The 18,725-nt window shown below is 39.3% G+C and overlaps 1 pseudogene; it reads left to right on the top strand.

The window, feature by feature from the left end:
• The first annotated feature begins 11,840 nt into the window (after positions 1-11,840).
• Positions 11,841-13,416, top strand: LOC118830224 (annotated as a pseudogene).
• The last annotated feature ends 5,309 nt before the right edge of the window (positions 13,417-18,725 follow it).

Raw genomic sequence — 18,725 nt, 5'->3', positions numbered from 1 at the left:
GTAGAGAAGGCCACCATTTGATGCGGATTTATAAATATATGTAAAACTATACTATGTGTACTTCTTTTTCAGTTCTTTCTCTGGTGGTGGATAGCATCTTCCTATGTAGGTTCTTAGAACTGATTTGAGTATTTATAGCAATCTGGAATCATGGCCAGTATGCCAGTATACTCTTTGACCCAGCAAAACAATTGGGTCTGTTTCCCAAGCTGATCTGCAGGAAGAGGAAAAGAACCTATAACTTCTAAAATATTTATAGCAGCTCTCTTTGTGGTGGTAAAGAACTGGGAATTGAGGGAATGCCCATCAATTGGGGAATGGCTAAACAAGTTGTGGTACATGATTGTGATGAAATATTACTGTGCTGTAAGAAATGATGACTTGGTTGATTTTAGACAAACATGGAAAAACGCATGAAATAACGAAAAATGAAGTGAGCAGAACCAAGAGAAAATTGTACATGGTAACAGCCACATTGTTCTAAGAATAACCGAACAGCTAAGTTATCCTGATTTATAAATACTAACGTAGATTCTCAAGCCAACACATAGGAGACGTGAAGAGAATTTGACATATTTTAAAGAATTCAGTGAATACAATCAATCGACCAATCAAGGGATCTGAATTCCTTAAGAGAGTCATTTTTAGCATTAAGTTATCTGGAAAATTCAGTTCAACAGACAATGATTAAGTGCCTACTACGGGCAAAGCTCCAGAGATTCACAGATAGATACAAGAAATACAACCGATGTCAAGGATTTCCCAGTTTTCTATCATGGAGATTCCTGGACGCAGAAGATAATGATGTGAGATGATGAGATAAATCCAAGGAGCTAAGGAGATAGCTTAGAGGGGAAAGAGTTCTCTGGGAAGAAAAGGAAACCGACAGCTTAGTTGGGACCACTCGGGACCTGCTGGAATTGACTTTAGATGAGACCCTGGCCTGTCTCCTTATTTCTTAGCAAGTTGTTAAGGATGCCCAGGTGTCTATGCAGTTGGAGAAGGTGGGCTGGAAGGAAAACCAATAGGAAGCTACTGGGAATATAAGAGAAAGGCTGAAAGGCTAAAGGCCTGTGGGATAAAGCCCAAGTGAAAAACACAGCTCACAAATAGGCAAACCAAAAGAAAGGATCATAAAGACAGAAGGAAGAATGAATAAAAACTCAAAGAGAACTCAGCACACTAGGAATAATTATTTTACTGAAGAGGAAAATGATTTAAAATTCCCCAAATGAAAAGTTCTGTGATATCCCCAGAGACCACCGGCCAATATCTTGATACTCCAGAATGATACGAAAGAGAAACACAATTTTTCAATACCATAATTAGTGTAGCGAGACAGACTCTGAACTCACTCTTCCAGAGTCTGGCTGGCTATATCTCTCCTTCAAAGTAGGGATTGCCCTTGAGGGAGAGCAGTGGAATGACTTCCTCTAATCCTATGGCCTTAACTACTTATTCTGTTCCTGCCTCCCACTGTTAATGACCAGTGTTTAGTGCCCCAGTGCCATCTAACCAGTTAATATCAATTAGCTTTTACACAGGGCTGTTTATTGTGAAGACTGGCAAGAACATAAGTAGCAACATTCCTCCCTCCCCAACACCTGAGGGTACATACTTTCATCTACCCCTTCAGCCCATAGGTAGGATGGGCTTAGACTTAACTCAGTATCTATCTAGCGTTTGCCCCACTGAGTTCATTTCCTAAGTCTGCATTGCTGATATTTGGACAAGTTGGCATCTCTGCTACTCTTAGACTGAGAGGGGCAGGTTGCTCAGGACTTTGTTTCTTACCGTCTGGCTTCCAGCAAACCCCGGAATGGACTCTGCTCCTGAATTCTTGATAGCTCACTCATATGATCTTGTGAAGCTCACACAATCCTGGCTATCTCTAATCTCCTTTGCCTAAAAGCAGGAACAAATAGAAACAACTGAGACAGAATAACAACAGGGCTACATGACTCCAGGAGGGAAATCAAGTCCTGGATCCTCTCTCTCTGCTCAGAGTTTAGTTTTTGCCTCCTCACTAGAACCTAGCCAGGCAGGATTGATCCAGAGCCAAGAGATTTACTTTGGCTGGTTAGGTTTTTTGGTGTGGGGTTTTTTTAATGCACCCCAGTCCCTGCCACTTAGGCAGTCTGTCTCTCCATCATGTGGTTAGCAGAAAAGAACCATTTATATAATATCTGTGCATGCTCCAAATCAGGTACAGGACACTTCAATTACATGTCATAATGTTGTTCTAGAAGGAAACCCAACAGCCTTTTCCATGTGGGAACTGTCCCTCATTACAGGAAGGAAGGAAATAAGCACTTATTAAGTACCTACTGTGTACCAGGAGCTATACTAAGTGCTTTACAAATATTATCTCATTTGATCTTTACAACAATCATGGGAAGTAAGGACTATTATTATCTACATTTTGCAGCTGAGGAAACTGAGGCAGAGGTTAAGTGATTTATTTGCCCTGGGTCACACAGCTAGTAAGTGTCTGACAATGGATTTAAACTCAAATCTCCATGCCCAATGATCTCTCCACTATACCACTTAGCTGCCTCATTATACTAGGAATGAAATTATAGGTCTCAACACAGAATTTTTCAAACATAGCACAAATTTAGAAAACAAGACAATATTTCTAAAGAAGTAGAGACTCTGAGAAAGAAAAATGAAGATGATAAGGGAGGGCAAAATTGGCAGAGAGGTGGGAGAGGGCAGGAAGTGAATGGGAGGTGGAGAATAATCTTGTTTAGTTAGAACATAGAGTTCCTGGAAGGGATTAGTGTGAGATAAGGCTGGGAAGACAGGTTGGAGCCATACTGCAGACAGAACTGGCTGCCAGGGTAAGCAATTGATACTTTATTCATTGGACATTGGAAGTGACTGAAGACTATTTTTACTGGAAGAGTAACATGGGGCAGCCAGGTGGCACAGTGGATAGAGCGCCAGGCCTGGAGAGAGGGAAATCTGAGTTCAAATCTGGCCTCAGTCACTTATTAGCTGTGTGACCTTGGGCAAGTTGCTTAACACTCTTTGCTTCAGTTTCCTCGTCTGTAAAAAGAGCTCGAGAAGGAAATGGCAAAACTCTCCAAGATCTGTGCCAACAAAGAGGCCATGAAGATGGACGTGACTGAAAAAAAACCACCACAATCAAAGAATTTCATTAAGATTGTAGAATCACAGAGTTTAAGAGTCAGGAGAGACCTCAGCAGCTGCCTGTTCAAACACGTAGGAAAAGAATGCCCGTTGTAAAGTGCCTACAGATGGCTGCCTGTCCTGTACCTAAAAACCTCAGAGGAGTAGGAAGTCCCCACCTCTTAAGGCAAACCGTTCCACTTGGCAGAGGCTCTAATTAATATCTTTCCTGATGTCAAACCTAAATTAGCCTCTTAGCGACTCCCACGCTTTGCTCTTGGTTCTGACTTCTGGGGCCAAACAGCACAAACCTAACCTCTCCTTCATATAGCAGCCCTTCAGATACTTTAACACAGCCATCGTGTTCCCCCTGAATCCTCTTTTCTCTGGGTTACACTGCTTGGTGGATTGAGCCGATCCTTCTCAAATACAGAATCAAGACCTTTCACATTCCTGATTGTCCTCTGAAAAATCTCCATCTCTTCAATGTCCTTAAACTATGGCACCGAGAACTGAACATGATACTCCACATGAGGATTTTTTTTTGAGGGGGGAAAGCAGGGCTATTGGGGTTAAGTGACTTGCCCAAAGTCACACGGCTAGTGAATGTGTCAAGTGTCTGAGGCCAGATTTGAACTCAGGTCCTCCTGACTCCAGGGCCAGTGCTCTACTCACTGCCCCACCTAGCTGCCTCTCCACATGAGTTCTGATGAGAGTAAAGCATAGTGAGACTATTATCTCACTATTCCGGGAAGCTATGTCCCTCCTAATATAACCCAAGATTGCATTAGTTTTTTCTGTGACCCCATCACACCACTGATTGCTCTTAAATTTGCATTCCACTAAAACCCACCCCCTTCATTCTTTTTCAGAACTACTGCTGGCTAACCATGGGCCCACCATTTTATAATTGCAAAGCTGCTATTTTTGTACCCAAATGCAAGACTTCATATTTATCTCTATTGGATTTCTTCCTATTAGAAGCAACCTTACTAGTGTCAGCTTGATAGCTCTGCCTTGTCATCCTGACTCTCAGGATTCCTTGGGTGATTTTAATAAGGACTAGACAGCAGCCGGAAAGACTGGTTAGTGGGTGATTTTTGAGCTGTTTGTATGAGGAGATATGAGGATTTGAACTGGAGTGGTTGTGGTAGAAGTAGTGAAGAACTGCTGAATGCCAGAAATATAGGAAGAGTAAAATGAACAGGGCTTCCATTTGACACTTTTCTTGTGTAGACACGACCATAGAATTATAACACTTTGGTGGAGCACCATAAAGTCATCTCACTTTCCCCTCTTTACCTAGAAAAAAAGTTGTAACCCAGTCAGAGCTGTCTTTTTAATCTCCAACTGAAAGGGTACTAGGTAAGTGGTTTTCTTCACTATAGAAGTTCCTATCTCATACATAAATGTAGAAGGAGGAAAAGACAAGTGGGCAAGCAGCAATGTCTATGTGTCTCCCAAGACCGTGGTCTCTGAATAAGCTTCTAAGTCATGTAGAACTAGCCAAGGCCTCTTTCCACATATGGTCAAATGTAGGTTCTTGCTTCGATCTCTGAATAAGTCCCAAGAAGTACACCCAGCCTCCCAGTGACTGCGTTCCTCTCAGCTCAATCCAGGGTTTAAAACGTAAAGGTTATTCTCACATAAGATTTGATCACTGCTTTAAAATGATCTTTACCTTCATTTCCCATTAAGATTCTTACCTCCTTCCTTACTTTAAGTGACTTAAAGGAATATATGGTCAGATTTTAGATTAGAACATATTTGCCAAATGGACTGAGAATTAAAATTCTACAAAACTGAAGCTATGCACTTGGTGAATTGCCACTACTTGCAAGACCTGAACTTGGGACTCCTTAGCAGGAGGAGTCTTTCTCCTTAAGATGTGATCTTCCCCTTAAGATGTCAGTTCACGGTTTCAAGTTAACCATCCAAAGGCCATTGGCAAAGGAGCATTTTCAGACCCATCCCAAACCCAGAATCGTAGTCTTAAATAGGGAACAGGGAGGATATCATTCCCTAAAGAATAGTTATCCCACTCTGAGTGTTAGATTCAGAAAGTTACTGCTCAGCCAATTGCCAGATGAACTCTGGAGTCTAGGTCTCTCTGATGTAACTACCATCACCTAAAGCTGTTAGTTCAGTGTCCCCACAAATTCATTCCATGATCTTTCTTTTCTGCCCATGCTGTATGTATCTCTCTGGCATACCTGGAATGCCTATGTGTTCTTCCCTGCAACTTAGTCCAGTATTGATTCCACAAAGCAGATATATTTTTTTAAATGTGCCACTGAAGTGAGATGACAAAAGAATTTGGCATGTGTGGTTCCATTAATCTGCTGAGATCACACAAACTGTATGTACTCTTCCTCTGTTGCCACCTTCAGGGTAGAAAAACACAGGGAAATGCTAAAGAAAAGACTAGCTTTCCTAAATACCTGTTACAAAGAAAAGGAGATTCCACAATTTGTCCTAAAAATCTGGTATAGTGTTCAAACAGCCCTAAGTGTCAGAAAGCTTTCACTTAATGTAATCTACTCTTCTGGGGGCAATTAGCTAAAGTTTAATGTCTTTTTTAGGCTTAGAAAGCTGAAAGAGACAGTATCTGGATAATGGTGAGGTATGGAAATAGAGAGGAAAGAAAGAGGCAGGAGCTTCATTACCTGCTGAAAGAAGGAGACATGAAATAAGGGGCTAGATTCAGAGCAGAAGATTCGAAAATGTGAGTTGAGATTCTCAAAATGCTAGTAAAGAAATTTCTGAAGAATGGATTTTATCAGAAAGAAAAATAGAATCTTAAATGCTTAACTGTTTGAGAGCTGGGATATATCTACATAGATTATGTACTATTTATTTCGGGGAATGAAATTAGGGAAATTCTATGAAGACATGGATAAGACCCTTCAAATTAACATAGATTTTTATATTTAATGATTTAAAAGTCATGTTGGGCATAGGCAAGAATGGTGAAAACTATTTTTTTAATGTGGTTCAGGATTAAGGAATGAGAAGACTCATTAGGTCGCATACCTCATAGATCACATCCTTATCAAAGTAGAAGGCAGAGGTTATAGCACTGAGCCAAGAGAAAAAGGAATTAGAGAAGGTGTACTTCATGGTTGCAGAGGACAGTTTAATATTAACAACTGCTTTTAAATCTATAGTTGCTTTCAAATGTCAATTAAGGAAAATTACTGGTCATTTGGCTTTCTCTACCTTCTTTTCCTGTTTTTAAAAACACACACATAAACCACTAAAGTGTAGCAGTTGTGTCAACCACATAAATATAACATTCAAGTACTATTAGAATTTGTCTTTACTTAATAATTCACCTTATAGTCAAACATTCATTAACCTAAATCAAAACAACAATTTGGTTGGAAATCCCATATCATTAACACATTTAAAATGCATGTATAGTTCTTAATTGACATTCCAGTAGATAAACATTAACCCAAACAATATTATAAGCAACTAGTCTTAGACTCCTTTAAATTCTACTTTCTGCATTTTCAATTGGTTGCTTGTGTGGCAGTGTCACCTGGTTGTTTAAAAATTAAAGTTAAACAAAGATTTGGTCTTAAGGATGGTTATCCATTATAAGAATTTAAGCTGTCCATTCAATTTAAAATTGTATGTTTATCATGAATTTTCCCCCCTTTACCCTGAAGAACTGAATTAATTAATCTTAATATCCATTTTAAAAAACTGAGTTCTAAATCCTCTCTCTTTTTTCTCTCTTCGGTCCCTCTCCAACTCACTGAGAAGGCAAGTGATATGATATCCATTATGCATGTGAAGCCATGTAAAACATTTCCATATTTGCCATGTTGAAAAAAAAGAAAAAGAAAGTGAAAAAAGTATGCTTCAATCTGCACTCAGAGCACATCAATTCTCACCCTAGAAGTGGACAGCACTTTTTCGTCAGGAAAACTTTGAAATTGTCTTGAACCATTGTATTGATCAGAGTAGCTAAGTCTTTCACGGTTGACCGTTGTTACAATATTGCTGTACTATGTATGATGTTCTCTTCTTCTCCCCACTTCACTCTGTATCAACTTATATAAGTCTTCCCAGACTTTTCTGAAATCATTCCCCTGGTCATTTCTTATTTCACAGTAGTTTTCTATCACAATCATGTACCACAACTTGTTCAGCCAGTACCCAGTTGATGGGCCTCCCCTCAATTTCCAATACTTTGCCACCACAGAAAGAGCTGCCATGAGTATATTGTATATAGAGAGCTCCTTTTCATTTTCTTCTCTCTCCTTGGGATACAGATTCAGTAGCGGTATTGCTGGGTCAGAGAGTACGGACAGTGTCATAACCCTTTGGATGTAGTTCCAAATTTGTCTCCAGAATCATTGGACCAATTCACCCCTCCACTAACAGTGCATTTGTGATCCTATTTTCCCATGTCCTCTCCAGCACTTGTCATTTTGTCATTCTCTTTTTCTGTCGTGTTAGCTAATCTGATAGGGGCGAAGTGGTATCTCAGAGTTGTTTAAGTTTTCATTTCTCTAATTAGTGATTTTTTCATATGGCTATTGATAGCTTTGATTTCTTCTTATGAAAACTGCCTGTTTATGTCTTTTAACCTTTTATTGATTGGGAAATGCCTTTTTTAAAATATAAATTCGACTTAGTTCCTTATATATTTAAGAAATTGGGACTTTTGGGAAACAACTTTCTATGAATTTTTCTCCCATTTTTCTTACTTTCCTTCAAATTTTGGCTGCATTGATTTTTTTTATGCAAAACTTTTAAAATTCATGTAATCAAAATTATCTGTTTTATGTCCTGTGATTCTCTCTATCTTTTGTTTGGTCTCGATCATAAATTTTCTAACCATATATGCATATATTTAGAATTTTATAATCCCATAGTTAAAAGCCATTCTCTCATCAAGCACTGCATTTCATGCTGTAGCATCTCTGCAAAATTACTACGCAATTTTTCCATTAATGCCTGGGCCCAGGTAACCAATTCCATTGTTGTAGTACTTTAATTGCTTATATTTTCCTGAGAGTGCCAAGAACCACGACTTTGAGACCAACAAAAAACAATAACAGCTATTGGCATACTATATATGTCATTTGCCAATGACACATTACTGGAGGAACTACCATTTCACTATAAGCAAAACCAGAAGACAAGAAAGTTTCACCTAAATGGACGGATGCTCACAGGCTGAATGCTTCTATCACTCATCTAATCACTGAGAATCTTCATTCTATGGAACATTTGGTTATTTCACATTTCAGTGTTCATGGTAAATCTTTATAAAAAGATCTTCATGAAAATAATTTCAGCTTATGCACCAACACCTATTATAAATGATGAGGAAGTTGAGAAATTCTAGGAACACCTTGGTAAAACCCTTAAATTACATCAACATATACTTTAACACTCAGTGACTTTGAAGCAAATGGGCCAAGCAGTGGACATAGGCAAAGACCATGAAAAAATATGCTTAAAAATGTGATTCCGGAGCCTCATTCCTATACCTCATAAAAACTTTCTTTAAGAAAATAATCAGGAGGCACTTGACTTTGTGAGCACCAAATGCTAAAACAAAAATTAAGTTGATTGTATTTTAATGGACAGGAAATGGCTCATTCCTGATGTGAAAGTCATTCCTGTATCTGCTGTCTATTCTATGGTCAGACTACAATAAAAAATGGGAAATCTGACCTCAGACACTTGACACTTACTAGCTGTGTCACCTTGGGCAAGTCACTTAACCCCAATTGCCCTGCCTTCCCCCCTCCAAAAATAAATGGGAAATGTATGAAGGAAAAGACATTGACACTGACTATATACATTTCATCAGTGACTAAATAAACACCAGTAAGCAGTTATTAATAAGCCTACTTTCATTTGCATGTAAAATGTTGATGGTTATCGTCTGTCAAGCAGTCAATCCTTAAGCTGTTATTCAATATTTACTCTGTGTTGGACACTCTGCTGGGTGCTGGTAACATAAATACAGAGAATAAAACAATCCCTAGCAGTAAGTAGAACAGGAAAAACATGTGTGTGTGTGTATCACCTAGCTGAAGCTATTCCATTCATTTCTTATAGCATAGTGGTATTCCATTACATTTATACACCACAATTTCTTTAACCATTTCCCAATTGATGGGCCACCTCCAGTTCTTTGACATAAAAGAGCTATTATAAATATTTTTATACATATGGATCTTTTGTTGCTCTTTAAAATCTCTTTGGGGTGAAGGCCTAGTAGTGGTATTTCTGGGACAGAGGGTATGCATAATTTAGTCTCTTCTTGGGCACAATTCCAAATTATTTTCCTCAACCAGCCCTATAGTAATTAATAGCAAGTGAGGCATTAAACAGAGAGAAATATGTTTGACAAAGGTATTCGCTACTATCACGGAGGAGACCCAACATAGATTTTGAAATCAAAGGGGGATTTCACTTAAGTAGAGAGTGTCTGTGTGCATGTACGTGTGTGTGTGCATGTGTGTGTGTGTGCATGTGTGTGTGCGCGTGCACATGAGCGCATGTATACACATACATACATATACAGTAACTATGTACAGAATAAATATGAATAAGATAAATAGTAACAAATACAAAATAGTTCACTACAAGGTAGTTTAAGAGAGAGGACAGCAGCAGAGAGAGGATGGAGAAAGACTTCATTTAGAAGGTGGTGTTTGGCTAAATCTTAAAGGAAAAGAAATATTCCACGAGGCTGAGGTGAGAAAGAATTTTATTGCCGGGAATGGGAGATGACCAGCTTAAAGGCAAAGAGAGGGAGCGCCATGTGTGAGAAATGGAAAGAAAGATGATTTTTCTGTATAGCTGTAGAAGGGGTCGGCAAGGGTTTGATGTACAATATAGCAGAAGAGATCAGTTGGGAGCAGATTGTGAAGGGCATTAAGAGCTAAATGAAGGAATTGATAGTTTACCCCACCTACAACAGGAACTCACTGGGATTTATGGAGCAAAGACAACAACGTTGGACCTATACTTCCAAAACATCCTTGATAAGGATATTAGAAATAGCCTTTATGTGGCATTTCATATGTCTTCTATCTAACATCTCCCTAAAAGATGTACAGATTAAAAATATTGGTGCATTTATTTTTTGTTGTCTATAAAAGGGAGATGATTAAGAAGAAAAAAGTCATTTTAAACCAGAAATTCTTAACCTATGGTTCGCAGGTCCATGGACACATTTCAGGTGGTCTGTGAACTGGGATTAGAAACATTACATTTTTATTTCAATAACATTTGTTTATCTTTGTAATAGTATGTATTTAATTTCGTGCATCTAAAAACATTTTTATGAGAAGAGATTTACAGGCTTCACCAGACTGCTGAAACAGTTCCTAATTAAGAACCCCTGCCTTAAAAATTTCATTTAATAATGTGTCTTTCATGAATGTCAAAATCATACAAGATTAAAGATATGAAAAAATAACCTTGTTCAACAGACTTCTTGTTCTTTTAAAAAATTTTAAAATTTAATTTAATTTTTATAATTAATTAGCATTTTCCTTCCAGTTTTCTCCCTATCCCCCATTGGGAAGAAGAAAAAGAGTAAAACACAACTGGTGTAATAAATATGCATAGTCAAGAAAATATTTTCCCCTATTGACTATGTACAAAAATATACATATCAATTTGCATCTTGATTCTATCACTTTTTTGTCAGAAAGTAAGTGGCATGCGTCACCATTATTCTCCTAGAATCATGATTGGTCATAGGATTCATCGAAGTTATCTGTCTTTTCAAGTTTTTTGTATTTACAATGTTGTTGTAATTATATAAATTGTTCTCTTGGTTTTGCTCACTATGCTCTGCACGAATTCATATGTATCACCTAGCTGAAGCTATTCCATTCATTTCTTATAGCATAGTGGTATTCCATTACATTTATACACCACAATTTCTTTAACCATTTCCCAATTGATGGGCCACCTCCAGTTCTTTGATATAAAAGAGCTATTATAAATATTTTTATACATATGGATCTTTTGTTGCTCTTTAAAATCTCTTTGGGGTGAAGGCCTAGTAGTGGTATTTCTGGGACAGAGGGTATGCATAATTTAGTCTCTTCTTGGGCACAATTCCAAATTATTTTCCTCAACCAGCCCTATAGTAATTAATAGCAAGTGAGGCATTAAACAGAGAGAAATATGTTTGACAAAGGTATTCGCTACTATCACGGAGCAGACCCAACATAGATTTTGAAATCAAAGGGGGATTTCACTTAAGTAGAGAGGTGTTCAAGTTGCTTATATTTGTACACAATAATCTGCTTTTTGGACCAAGCTCCAAATCATTACTGAATCTCATCAATTCAGTCCAATCCAAATAAAATAAAATAAAAACATTTATGATGTGTCTCTTATGTGACAGGCATTGTGCCAAAGTCTGGATATACAATTAATAAAGAAAAAGACCATCATGGCCCCTGCCCTCAGGGAGCTTACAATCTAAAGGGAAAGACAACATATGAAATAAGACAGGAAAATAGAAGCTGGAGGAGGGAGACACCAGGGGGTACCTAGTACAGGGGCATCTTGTTATGTGGAATTGAAACTAGACAGAGGGCTGATCTTGCTGCTACTAGGGCTGCTGCCACTGCCTTTGCTGCCTGGAAGCCCAATAGGCCCCTCCCGCTCTCGGCCCTTGAGTCTGGATGCAAGTATGGACATAAAAATCTATGATATTTTCTCTACTCCAGCACTTCAGAGATATTGAGAGGAAACCTGAATACCTCCACCCAGAGAATTATATCCTTCCTCCTCTACAGGGTTCTCTGGGGAGGATATGGGTTATCTCTGATGGCTTTGGTATTGCATGCACTGTCATCTCCCAGCTGCTATAGACAGATTTTGTGTTCCCCCTTGTCATGCTGATTCCATCAAAAAACCATATTTTGGAATAGCATTCAAGATTCTTGCTTTCCTGGCTCTGGCTTCTCATTTCCAGGTTATGCTGTTGGATCCAGGTACAGTGCCCAAAGGAAATGCCACCAAAAATCATCAAAAGTTTACAGGTGAATCCAGGACGAGTGGCATACAGGCATCCAAAGTGCTGTAGCATCAAACCTGACAGAGCTGGTCACTACAATGTAAGAGATATATTGAAAGATGGATCATCACTGTCTTTGGGTTAATAACTATGTGACAGAGAGTAACCAGAAGTACTTCCTTCTGTTTCCAGCGTATACAGCACTCATTCCCCTTCGTGCCCTCAAGTGGTGGGATTTCATTTCCCGTGGACTGTATAGAATGCCTCTCTTTTGCCCCTCCCTCCGTAGTGAATTGCCTCCTCCTGTTGTGCTTAGAAGCCCCTTTTTCTCACTTCTATAGCAGTAAGGCAAAATTCATGACCTCGGAGAGGGCCATGGACATGCCTGAGTGGTTCAGAATCGTGAAGTATAAGGAGTTATCTAGGTAGAAGGTAGAGGAAGTATAACATTTATTTAGACTCCAGAGGATCAGATTCAAGGACCAATGCCCCCAATTTGATATTGTAGCAATAATATTCCAAAACCAATAAGCCCACCTCACTATAGTAACAAGGAAATTATAACAAAATATTATAACAAAGAATGAAGCCATACTGTAGCTTCCCCTCCATGCTAGGGTCTTCCTATAAAAAGATCACTCAAGAATCCTAACTTTCCACTCAGCACTCTCTCCTGCAGCTCTCTTGACTTCAAGTTCCTTAATCTCTGCAACTCTCTCTCATTCAGCACTCTCAGCTCCTCGTATTTCTCTCTCTCTCTCTCTCTCTCTCTCTCTCTCTCTCTCTCTCTTGATGCTGGCTCTTTGCTTCTGAATCCTGCCACTCTCCACTCAGGTGCTCCCAGTTCTGCTGCTCCCAATCCTGCTGTTCCCAGTTCTGAACTCTTTTTATACAGTTCTATCTGTTATCTGATTGACTAGAATATACCATTGGCTCTGGTTTTAGCAACACCCCTTAGGGCCCTGAGGGCTTCACACCCACATCCATTAGCTTAACACCTAGTAAGTAGGGGCTATAGGCCTACTTACAAACAAAGATATAATCAGACTTTCCCACCTAAGCCCACCTGAGCCCTACTGAATGGATGGGGACCTTCACATCAGTAATGTTTGGGACCCAGGTATGTTCCGTCTGTACTGAGGAAATAGGCATTGAGAGGCTCACAAATGAAGAAGAGATTTACTCGGGAGAGGACCCTCAGTTGGGAAGGGATGAAAGCAGCTTTTGGAGGCAGTTTCTCACTGAACTGGTTTAACCCTTTTTGAGGCCTGGATAACAAGATGGACCTAGTTCTTGAAACATCCGGATCAGGGATGGCATCAGGAGTCACAGAGAAGGTGCTCGGAAGAGCTCGGTGAGTTTGAGGAAATAAAGGCATAAAGAGGCTCATCCAAATGTTACTTGGATATAGAAAAAGCCTGCAGCCCACTTTTGTAATGTAGGTAGTATTTTATTTTTTCCAATTACATGTAAAAACCATCTCCAACATTCATTTCTTATAAAATTTAGAGTTCCAAATTTTTCTCCTTCCCTTCCTCCTCTCTCCCCTCCCCAAGATGGCAAGCAATATGATATAGGTTATACATGTGCAAACACATAAAACATATTTCCAGGGATACCATTTTTAAAAGAAAACTAAAAGTAAGAGAGAGGAAAAAAGTCAACATTTTGTACTTAGATTTTAGCTTAAGGGATTTTCCTTAAAAACCTCCTCTATGGAAAAAATAATACTTTTTTAACCCATTTCTTCTCACCTTCTTTCTCTTGAGAGAAGAAAGATATAACCTTTCTCTGAAGTTCTCTGAGAATGTGGCCTAGCAGTTAGTGTGGCATTTCCCTGTAGTGCTGGACACTGAGCTTTCTTTTTGGCCATCATTCTCAGTTTATCATCAGCAAAGCGAATCTTGGAAGCCAACTCCTTTTACCTTTGTTTCACCTGGGAAACCTGCCCTTCTGAGGGACAAATTGGGCCCTGCTCCCAGGCCCTTGGAAGTTGAGCTCACTATGACCAGGGGAAAGTCCAAAAGGAGGCAATGAAGAAGGAAGAACTGGGCAGAAGGAATTAGGGAGGTGAGGAAGGAAGGAGGGAACTGTATAGTCAGATTCAAAGCCTGATTGTAGGGCCTTGACTTTCAAGATTTGTGGCCCTTAGTCACATCCCTAACTTTTGGATGTTGGCATTAAGACTGGTTGGTCTAGAGCAGATGAAAGTTAGGAGATAAAAGCACTTCCTGAATTGTGAGAGCATTTCAGAGAAAATTTCCTAGTACAAAGGAAAGAAAAAGCACGGCAGGCCAAGATAGTTTCCTGTCTTGTGTTTTTATGTAGAACTGCCTGACTTCCTCTTACCTTGGATGCAGACTTACAGAAGTCAACTTTAAAAAGACTCCATATGCAGGGATTATCACCACTACAGAAAGGAACTTCCTGCTATTAGCTAAGTCTTTAGAGTGCCTGGCCACTAATTGGCCCAAAGTGAATGCACCTCTGAGGTGGCATATTTGTTTTCCTATCTCCACTGGCAGGTCTAATTTAAAAGAAGACTCTAGTCATTAATTCAACAGTACAGTACAAAGGAGATTAATATATGCATATGTTCACTGAAATATATGGCGCATATTAGGAGCGCAGCATAGGAAATCATCCTACTATAGGTGATTTTTATTGATCGGTCAACAGGTTTTGGCTAGTGTGTGTGCACATGCACACACACACATACATACACACACACACACACACACACACAAGGTTATGTCCATATAACCAAGTGCCTTTGTCAAGTGGCACAATTTGGAGATTATATTGCTTTATCTTAAAAAAAGATACTAGAGAGAGCAGCAGGTGCAAAGGAGAATGAATTGAGAGTCTAGTTTATGCTCTCTATAAAGGACGGCATTGGGAGGAGTGTGCTACTCCAGCTGTGGGAGGTGGTGTCAATCAAGGCTTGAGGTAACAGCATGGTGATGAGTTTGGGAGTGATGAGCTTGTTCTGTTGCGTTGAAATAAGGCAGAACAGCAGATGCAAAGTAGAGTGAGATCCATAATCACTTAGATATGTGGCCCAATTATCCACCCAGAAAAACGCCAAGTTGATAAAGAATACCTGCTCTCCAGACTATAACATGAAGTTGAGCTTGTGTAGAGCTTACCCACCAGTATCTAGTCATATCTTGGACAGACTCTGAAAATGGAAAATAAGCTGGGCCCGTTGAACTGCATGAGAACAGGTTGGACTGCTTTTGGGAAAATACACAGTTCTTTTTAACAACTCCAACTTTCCCTATGAAACAAAATCCAACTTTTGGACACTGATATTCTCCTGATGGTGTAATATGACTGAAAGTCAGAGAGTGCCACAGCTTCTATAGAAGCGAAGTTGGGAATCACACAAAAAGCAGTGGAGAGACATAGCGACTGTTACAACACATAACAAAGAAGAATTATCACTGAAGAGATGAATGATCATTGCGACAGCAAAGCAAAATTAATGGAAAGCCCACATGCTCCTTTGGTATCTTCATGATATCAAAAGAACACAAGAAAGGCCCCCACAGAAACTTTCAGTAGACGATCTAAGGTGAACATATGAGAAAATATTGTCAAGAGTTACGTTAAATAGAAAAGGAGGCTTAAATGAGTTGCAGTCTGCATGACTGAAGAGAATACATGCATTGATGGAACCACTGGAGCACCCTGAGCTGGAATCCTCTTCTTAGTGGCAAGCAGATCCACTTGATCTGTCCTCTCGAGGGGTACAGAGCTTTGTATTGTATGAATATGCATGCTAGGATTCAATTGATGTTGAAGTTTTTTTGGTAACAAGCCCCATTAGTCTGTTTAATATTTTACTAGCATTTTTGAAATCTCATCTCCTGCAGCTTCCTCTTTAGCTGTGTTTTCAGTGTACCGTTGCCAACAGTTAAGTTACTGACTTAATTGTGCAGTCTTGGGCATGTCACTCAGCCTCAGTTTCTTCATCTGTAAAATGGAGATTTAGATGACATCAGTGTTTCCCCCATGTTCAAACATGAATATCCCTTTAAACTGTCACAGATCACCCCCCACACATACAAACAAAAGCATTTTGTAGTGTATTTTCTTGCAGCTTGATCAAAATAAAAATGACAGTATTTGTCATACATGTGGATTTATTGGCTTCTATCATAATTCCTCAGATCCTGTCAAATTTGTAATCCGTATATTGAACAGCACAAAGATCCTTTCCGCTCAAAAATTCCATAATTCAACATTGAGATCATGAGTGTTCGATTGAATTAATGCACTCACACAGTCCTACCCATTCCCTACTTGCTTCCCCTCCACATAGAGCTTGAGAATTTTTTTTAAATTCTGAAATAACAAATCTACTCTCCTTGCACTTTTTTTCTTATTTTAAAAAGTTGCCATTGCTTGCTAGCAAAGCTTCTCTAATCACAACAAGCTTTGTCCTTGTGTAACAACAGTGTAGCTAGCAGCTACTGTGGCTATGTAAGGCCAAGAGCAACATCACACAGAAGGGCTGCCAACACAGGTTCTTTGGTCTGCCTTTCTAAGGAAGGCAACTTTAAGGGGTTAACAATCTCACTTTAATTAAACATACATATATCATTCACTTAGTTCAGGGAGAAAAGATCAGCCCCCCAAACATTAGGGCAAAATACAAACAGAAATTACAAACATACATTATAAACAGATCAACTAACACCAACTAGTCTATCCACAGCAATACATAGTTATCAGAGAAGCACCACCATCTATCTGTCTGGGTTACAAAGAGGGGGGCAAGGTTCAATGGCTTGCCCAGAGTATTGTCACCCATATTCTTTCAATGAGTGTACCCCTCAAAATTCAAATGCTAACCTTCCAACACAAGGAATTGCTGAAAATAGTGTTAGGACATCTATATTCTAATTAGTTTTGTGAGTGATTAATGGGTAACTGGAAGAGTCACTGTTCCTTAGTTAATAGGGGTCAAAATTTTTAAAAACTAATGAAGCTTATCAAGTGTGGCAGCATACTGGTCTTGGGATGATTGCAGAATTCCCTCTTCCCTCTGGTTTCAGGGTGAAAACAAGGGCAAGAAGAAGAAAATTGAAGGCCATCAAAATTAAGAAAATTATCAACCTAGGATGTATTTTGGTCATTCCTCATCACCTGATTTAGTATCTCTGTTCTTGCTAATACTTTTATTTTGCCCTTTCAGGCACCTTAAAGACCAAAAGCCTTCAATACCCAGTGGAATCACTGGCCATTTTTGGCATTGCAGGCACAGTAATGTTCCAGTAAAGAATACTGTGGGGGCAAGACAAAGTCAGGAAAGATCTCAAAGATCTGCCCTGGCTAGTAAATATGGAATTACACACGAAAGATAAAGGAGTAAATAGAGAAGGTTGGCTTTGGATTCAGGAAAAACCCATGTTCATGTCCCACCTCTAGTACATACCAAATGGGTGGAAATGTTCAAGTTATGACCTCTCCGTGCTCTAGGCAACCCTCTAAGAGGTGAAGTTACGGATCAGTTGTTATCTACATTAATGGAGGGAGATTCCACCTTGGTTGTTGATAAAATCTCAAGTCCAGATGCTTATGTAGAGTTGTTGTTTAGTCATGGCTGACTTTATGTCATCCCATAAATTTTGTCCATGGGGTTTTCTGGGCAAAGATACTGAAGTGACTTGCCATTTCCTTCTCTGGTGCATCTGCATTTTATACATGGAGAACAGAGGCAAATAGGAGTAAAGTGACTTGCTCAGATTCACACAGCCATTAAATGCCTGAAGCCAAATTTGAACTCAGATCTACTTGACTCCAAACTTGGTGTCCTATTCACTACGTTTCCTAGTTGCCCTTTATGTACAGTTATTATTGTTATTTTCTTTGAATACCTTTCTTTGGTCTTGAGGGTTTTTATAAATTTAATACACATTCTAAAGTATGCAAACTTTATTTTTTTGCTTCATTATTTATTTAATATTTTTAGTTCTCAGCATTAATTTTCACAAGAGTTTAAATTACAAATTTTCTCCCCATTTCTACCCTCCCCCGCACTCCAAAATGGCATATATTCTGATTGCCTCATTCCCCAGTCAGCCCTCCCCTCTGTCACCCCACTCCACCTATCCCTTTTTCCCTTACTCTCTTGTAGGGCAAAATAGATGTTTATGCCCCATTGCCTGTATATCTTATTTCCTAGTTGCATGCAAAAACTTTTTCTTGAACATCTGCTTTTAAAGCTTTGAGTTCCAAATTCTCTCCCCTTTTCCCTCCCCACCCACCCTCCCTAAGAAGGCAAGCAATTCAACATACGCCACATGTGTATCATTATGCAAAACCCTTCCACAATACTCATGTTGTGAAAGACTAACTATATTTTGCTCCTTCCTATCCTATCCCCCTTTATCCAATTTTCTCCCTTGACCCTGTCCCTTTTCAAAAGTGTTTGCTTTTGATTGCCTCTTTCCCTTATGTGCCCTCCCTTCTATCGTCCCCCCTTTTTTATCTTCTTCCTCCTTCTTTCGTGTGGGGTAAGATACCCAATTGAGTGTGTATGGTATTCCCTCCTCAGGTCAAATCT

This window comes from Trichosurus vulpecula, chromosome 8, assembly GCF_011100635.1.
Source record: "Trichosurus vulpecula isolate mTriVul1 chromosome 8, mTriVul1.pri, whole genome shotgun sequence".
NCBI lineage: Eukaryota > Metazoa > Chordata > Mammalia > Diprotodontia > Phalangeridae > Trichosurus > Trichosurus vulpecula.
Note: the sequence above shows the minus strand (reverse complement) of the source record. Positions and strands in the feature narration are given on the sequence as shown.